The 5,875-nt window shown below is 38.2% G+C and overlaps 1 protein-coding gene across 1 annotated transcript in view; it reads right to left on the bottom strand.

Annotated features, from left to right (window-relative positions):
- LOC102379258 (probable phospholipid-transporting ATPase IIB) overlaps positions 1-5,875 on the bottom strand; it is a 34,993-nt gene that overhangs the window by 27,634 nt on the left and 1,484 nt on the right. The gene's annotated exons all lie outside the window — the stretch shown is intronic.

The raw sequence follows: 5,875 nt of genomic DNA, 5'->3' as shown, positions 1-5,875 counted from the left end.
GTAGGGAAAATGATAAAACTGAATTAAAAAAGTTCCACTAAATGCCGATATATTACAGACGTTTACAGAATCTAAGAGTTAAATGGCATGTCTTAAAATCTGAGAGTTGTTATTGTGATCCTTCTGTTATAGAACTGTTGAGATCTACAGCCATCTTCGAACAAACACATTAATAAATTCTGAATACATTCAGATCTAGTTTGCATTTTATCAAACTTTCTTCTGACGTAGTTCTAAAAAGCACCTTTAGATGCAAATCATGAAAATAATTTGTAACTGATGTTCACAATCTATGCATGGTATGTTTACCTTGCCCTACAGAGGTATATATAACCCTAAATCATTCAATTAGTTTATTTACAAGTTTTATAAAAGCAAATCAAGTTTCAAGACTAAATTTTTGCAAAATATCTTTTGTCATCTCAAATCATTGGCCATTTATTTTAGTTATTCACCTAAACTTCCACTTACTGCACTCTTGTGCTTCCAGGTTAGTTTTCATCAGCTTCACAAGAAATAATTCATATGAAACTAATACACATGTGGTATCCTATATCTTCATCATTCAATTCTTCCCAGTCTGTTATCACGTACAATTTAGTTAATCCAGGCTATTACGTGCTTTATTGTACACAGAAATATAAGTTTCTCAGTACTGAATAGTACAGAAGAAAACCAATACCACACACATACTCATATACAATAAGAACTGTTAGTGAAGTGCATCAAACATGAACTTTTCTTTTCAGAAAAGCTCAGTTAGGAAACAAAATTAGAATGCAAAAAAGTAGAAATATCCATGTCTTCACATAAACTGACATTGACATATAATATAGTCAAATTTTGCTTTAACTCACTGCAACTACAAACAGTGCCCCTTTGTAGCCTATTACATGTTAGGTACACTGTAAAAATGTTTATCTACATTCCTTTACTTCCTGTGCTCTTTAGCCTGTATTTAGTGTCCTTTTGTGCATTTGAGATCTAACACTGCCTATCCCTTTCAGAAGCCTTCTTAATTTCCACTTTGACAAAAGTGAATTCTCTCATTTTTCTGAATAATCAAGATCTTTGACGTTGCACATGCTTTTATAATCCTTTTTTTAAGGAACTTTCAAATATTCCTTTACATTAAGATGGCTAGAATCTTCAGAGAACTCAAAATATGGCCTCTGCTCTCAAAGCACTATGATTTTATACAGACTATACCCTAGCAGGATATTTTAACATAATAACTGATTCTGTACTTTGCCTGTAACTACAGAAAAAAAGATGTAGTGCAGGTCAGCAAGATATATCTGCACTCAAGTGCAGGATAAAATGAAGAATATTTCCCCCTGCAATCACATGCAAAACACAACTCTAAGTATTTCATGTGTATACAACTCTCAGGCAGGACTTAAAAAAGCTAGACTCTCATATAACATGGGGGAAGAATCACTTATATTCTAATAAGGACACAATACCAAAACACCTGCTTAGCATTCATCAGCCAATGATGAGTTTTAAGAGGACCATGGTTTATGCCTATTTCTACAGTTTAAATTGGGTAGATTTCTCTCTGTCCAGTGTTATTGCCCCAGAGGCAAAAGCTGTCCTTTCTCTCACAACAGAGACCACAAAAAATTAAGCATGGCACTATCTGAGATGGAAAGATTAATGCAGCTATGTAAGCTTCATAAATAATGCTGTACAGAAAAACAGCTTAAACTATTTTGAACAGGGAAAATCTGGATGGCCTAGGTGCAGGGATACCATAGTATTATGAAATTTCCCTTCCACCTTATTGTCATTCGACTTGTGCTAAAATATTTCCAAAATATTTTCTTTAATACTAGTTTATTAATGAAGAAATACATTTTTAGGAATTTCAAAATAAGTCCAGCATTACTCTTGCTGAAATGCTGGTCCACACTGAAGTCAAAGACAGTTCGGCCATTGACTTTAACAGGAACAGAATTTTCCTTCTAATTTTTCATTTATATGGGGAAACAATTGAGGTGAATAATTTTGGTTATATCCCTACTTAAAAGAAGACAAGCAAATAGAAAAAAAAAGTAGGTTTACAGCAATTCTAAGTTAAAATGCTTAGCAAGAACAAAGTTGAGAACAGAGACTATAAAAAAATATTTCCATACAACAATGGATAGAACTTACAAAATACTAAATAACACGTTAGGAAGCTTCGTTAGCTACAAACCACCATTTAGAAAAATGCATCTCATCTGTTTACATTAGTCGCAAAATGACTAAATGATGGTAAAATAATGACAATGTTTTCCTTTGCATTTTACAATAATAATTTAGAAATCACTCTGAAGTTATCAATAACGTAGAAAAACCTCCTCTATTAGGTCAAGGGCAACATTTGTTCACCTTACTTAAAGATCATTAAAATACATCCTTAATCATAACATGTGGTTCATTACAAATAAAATTGCCTTTGGTTCAATAAAACTAATTAAATGTAAATGGTATTGTTTACTGCTGTATGGATCTTTTGATATAAATCAGCAAGTCACCATTTATTGAAAATTACAGTGACCTCATTGTTGTTAATAAATTTACTTGATCACATAAGGCAGAGAAGAATGTCCCACAATACGTTCAGTGCCAGAAAAACGGCCCCACATATAACTATGAAACCACAAGAAACCTAACCTGGGTGTTAGAGTTCTTGCAGCACAGTCATCATTAAATGACTTGTTGAAATTTTAATTCTCTGATCACATTAAGTGGTTTGGGAAGACAACAAAATCTGTACTGATCATCTTTGGTGGTGTCATCTGTTCTTCAAGAAAAGCTCTGAAGGTTTGCAGGTTTATTTATTCTTTGTGTCATGGTGGATAAGGTTACAATGCTTCTCTGTTGATGTGACTGACAGATCATGACAACACAAGATACTCAAATCCTTTACATCAGATAACTAAAGAAATCAAAATGAGTGACAATTATGGGCAGTGTATGCTGCTAAATGCAAGACCAAAGTCCTTAATTTCCTTAGTCTATCTCCATACTCAAATTTCACTTACTGTCTATTCTTTCAAATTATTAAAGTATCATGTATATAATACAAAAGTATTATTAAACTTCTCCTTTTGAAATTTCCTCCGAGTTCAGGCTAAGATCCTGTTTTAAGAAATGTGACCCAGTGATGGGGAACCTTTGGAAATCAAAAGTAGTACACACATAATGCACAAGAAGGATAGTGTGGCTCAGCTGAGACCACTTGCAACCTCTAAGCAGGACCTGCAGGTCAGCAGAAACAACTTAGGGAAAACTTTTTAAACTCCCCTCTACTTGCGAACCTCTTTACTGCAACAAAACCTGATATTTGACTTTGTCATTTAAATATATGATTTATGTTAACAAAACAGTGGACTCCAAATTCTAAATTAGATTCCAAATGGAATATACAAGTGCAGCCGGTACTCATGTTTCATTCCAGCTTTACAAACAGTATTGAATTTAGAGATATTCCATATACTTAAAATAGGAAATACTGCACCCACTGAACATTTTACATTAGCATGTTCCACTATTTTCCTCCACTGAATATGCTAATTACACCAGAGATGAGCACAAAATATATGAACCTATTGATAATGGGTTCTATTCATTTCTTCTTACAGAGGCAGAACTTACACAAGGGTTCAATGCAAATTTTACTTGAATACAAAGCTGAATCAGGGGGCGCTATGTAAGTGTAAGAAATTGCCATAGCTATTTAGTAACAGCCCAGCAGGTGGCAATCAAGAATTATTGTAAAACAGGATCAATCCAGCCTATTTTCCTGGAATTGATCGTTTATATTTTAATCAGGAAATTCTGTACATTATCTCTACATGCATACTAAATGTGCAAATTGGAGGAACTTGTATAGAACGCTTCCCATGGGAAAGGGATTATTTTTTGATAGGCATTTATTTTTTCCAGAATTGACAGATCTGAATGTCTATTATGTACTTTGCAAAAACGTCCACAGTTTGGAATGACTTGCGTCTTAAAGCAAATCAGATTTCAGCAAGTTAATCTCCATTTCATTTAGCGAGGCAAACCAAAGCTTCGGATACTTTTTAGACATAAGGAATAACCATCATATTTGAGTTTGAAAAATAGCTTCTGAGCAAGCATAAATTGTGGCTGACCTTAAGTTGGGAGCAAGAGTTGGGACAGTACCCAGGAAATTTTGCATTCAAAGAATAAAAAAAAGAAAAAAAACAACAGAGATATGAAGAGTAAAATACTTGCAGCGATACTCTGCTTTCCAAAGAGAGAGTCATAGCCTCAATCCTCTTCGCATTAGGAAAAACTAAAATGGCCCAGAACTGGTCCAAGCTTCATACTCTGTAATACTAGAGAATGTTCAGTTGCCAAAATGATATATCAAAGCTGTTTTCAAAACTTTAAAAGACATGTGTCTCTGCATGTCCACACATGCAGGCACATGTGCTTGCAGCAGCTCAAACAGCAGCAGTACAAATTTGTGCCTCAGCACGTGTCTGAACATACACTTTGGTGTCGGGCAAATTGTGCCACTTGAGGAAAACTGACTGCCCAGCTCCTCGCAGATCTGCAGCCAGGGGAAGCTAGAAGCTGAGGCCAGCACCTGTGCTGGACCGAGCAGTATAAAAAGCTACCATGGACAGCAGCTCAGGGCTACTTGCCCTCAGGATCTTCTGAGGCCTGGCCAGTTGGTAGCTGGGGACACTACCGCTTGTGCCAGCTCGACTGCTGAAGCAGCCCTAACCTACAGTGGCTCCTGCCCCTTCTACCCACTGCAGCAGTTTGGCAACGGGGGCTGCTGCCTAGCTGTGAACTGCTACCACCTGTGACAGCATCCACCCCCTTGGACCTGCAGTCCCATGGCTGTGCACCTGCCAGACCCAGGCAGGGACCGCATGGCCACCTGGGCTCTGGTACAAGCAATGTAGCAGAGCCGCCTGCACCTCTGGGCCAGCTGCCAGCAGGCTGGGGCTGCACAGTTGGCATTCGGGTAGCACTGCTGTCATTTTCAGGTGCCCCCCTCTCTGCCATCTGGGCAACCATCACCCAGAAGATGTGCTCCCCCAAATGTCCAAGAGGTCAGCCACCTTGTCTGCCCTCCAGCTGCATCCCTAGTGCTGGCCCTGGGCAAGCTCCTTTGCCTGGGTCCCGTCACTTGCCTCACCAGCAGAGATCCAGGTGTTCCCTGTTTAAAAATTGCAAATTCTGTGATAAACCCCCCTCAAATTCTCTCATTAAAATATCCAAAATCCGTGTTCTTCCGCAATTAAAATGAAACGCTACTATATAGAGGGAGATCAGTTGGGCAATATTTTATTGATGTATTTAAAATGTTAAAGCAATTTGGAAGCCTACCAGTGCCTCTATCATTATAATAAAACAAATTCTAAGTATCTATAAACGTTGGCATTTGCTTCTGGGTTTTTTTATCGTAGATAAATTGAAGTGCCTCTGCCCCCTTCGCTCACCAGGATGTTGGATGCTGAGCAGCACTGATATGCCAGTGCCCTGCCCCTGCCCTTGCCCCTCACTCCCAACCCATAGATTTGCCAGTGCCCCTCAACTCCTGACCCGCAGCCCCTGCCTATCCCCACTAGCTCCCTCCTGGCAGCAGCTCTGTCTCAGCACCAGGACATTAAGGCTGTGCAAAACTTCAGCAGCTGTTTTGTTTCAGAGATGTTTTGATCCATTTCAGTGGCTGAATCACCAGATCAGAATTGAAACCGAAGGTTCCAAAACCTCTCCAAAATGAAATAAAAGCATCTGAAACATTTTCAGACAAGGTTCCTTGGGTGAATCTGATACCTTGTCTGCCTATGTCCTTAGACCAACATGGCTACAACCTACACCTCTGAAACATTTTGGAATA

The sequence above is a fragment of the Alligator sinensis genome, unplaced genomic scaffold, assembly GCF_000455745.1.
Source record: "Alligator sinensis unplaced genomic scaffold, ASM45574v1 scaffold618_1, whole genome shotgun sequence".
NCBI classification, from domain to species: domain Eukaryota; kingdom Metazoa; phylum Chordata; order Crocodylia; family Alligatoridae; genus Alligator; species Alligator sinensis.
Note: the sequence above shows the minus strand (reverse complement) of the source record. Positions and strands in the feature narration are given on the sequence as shown.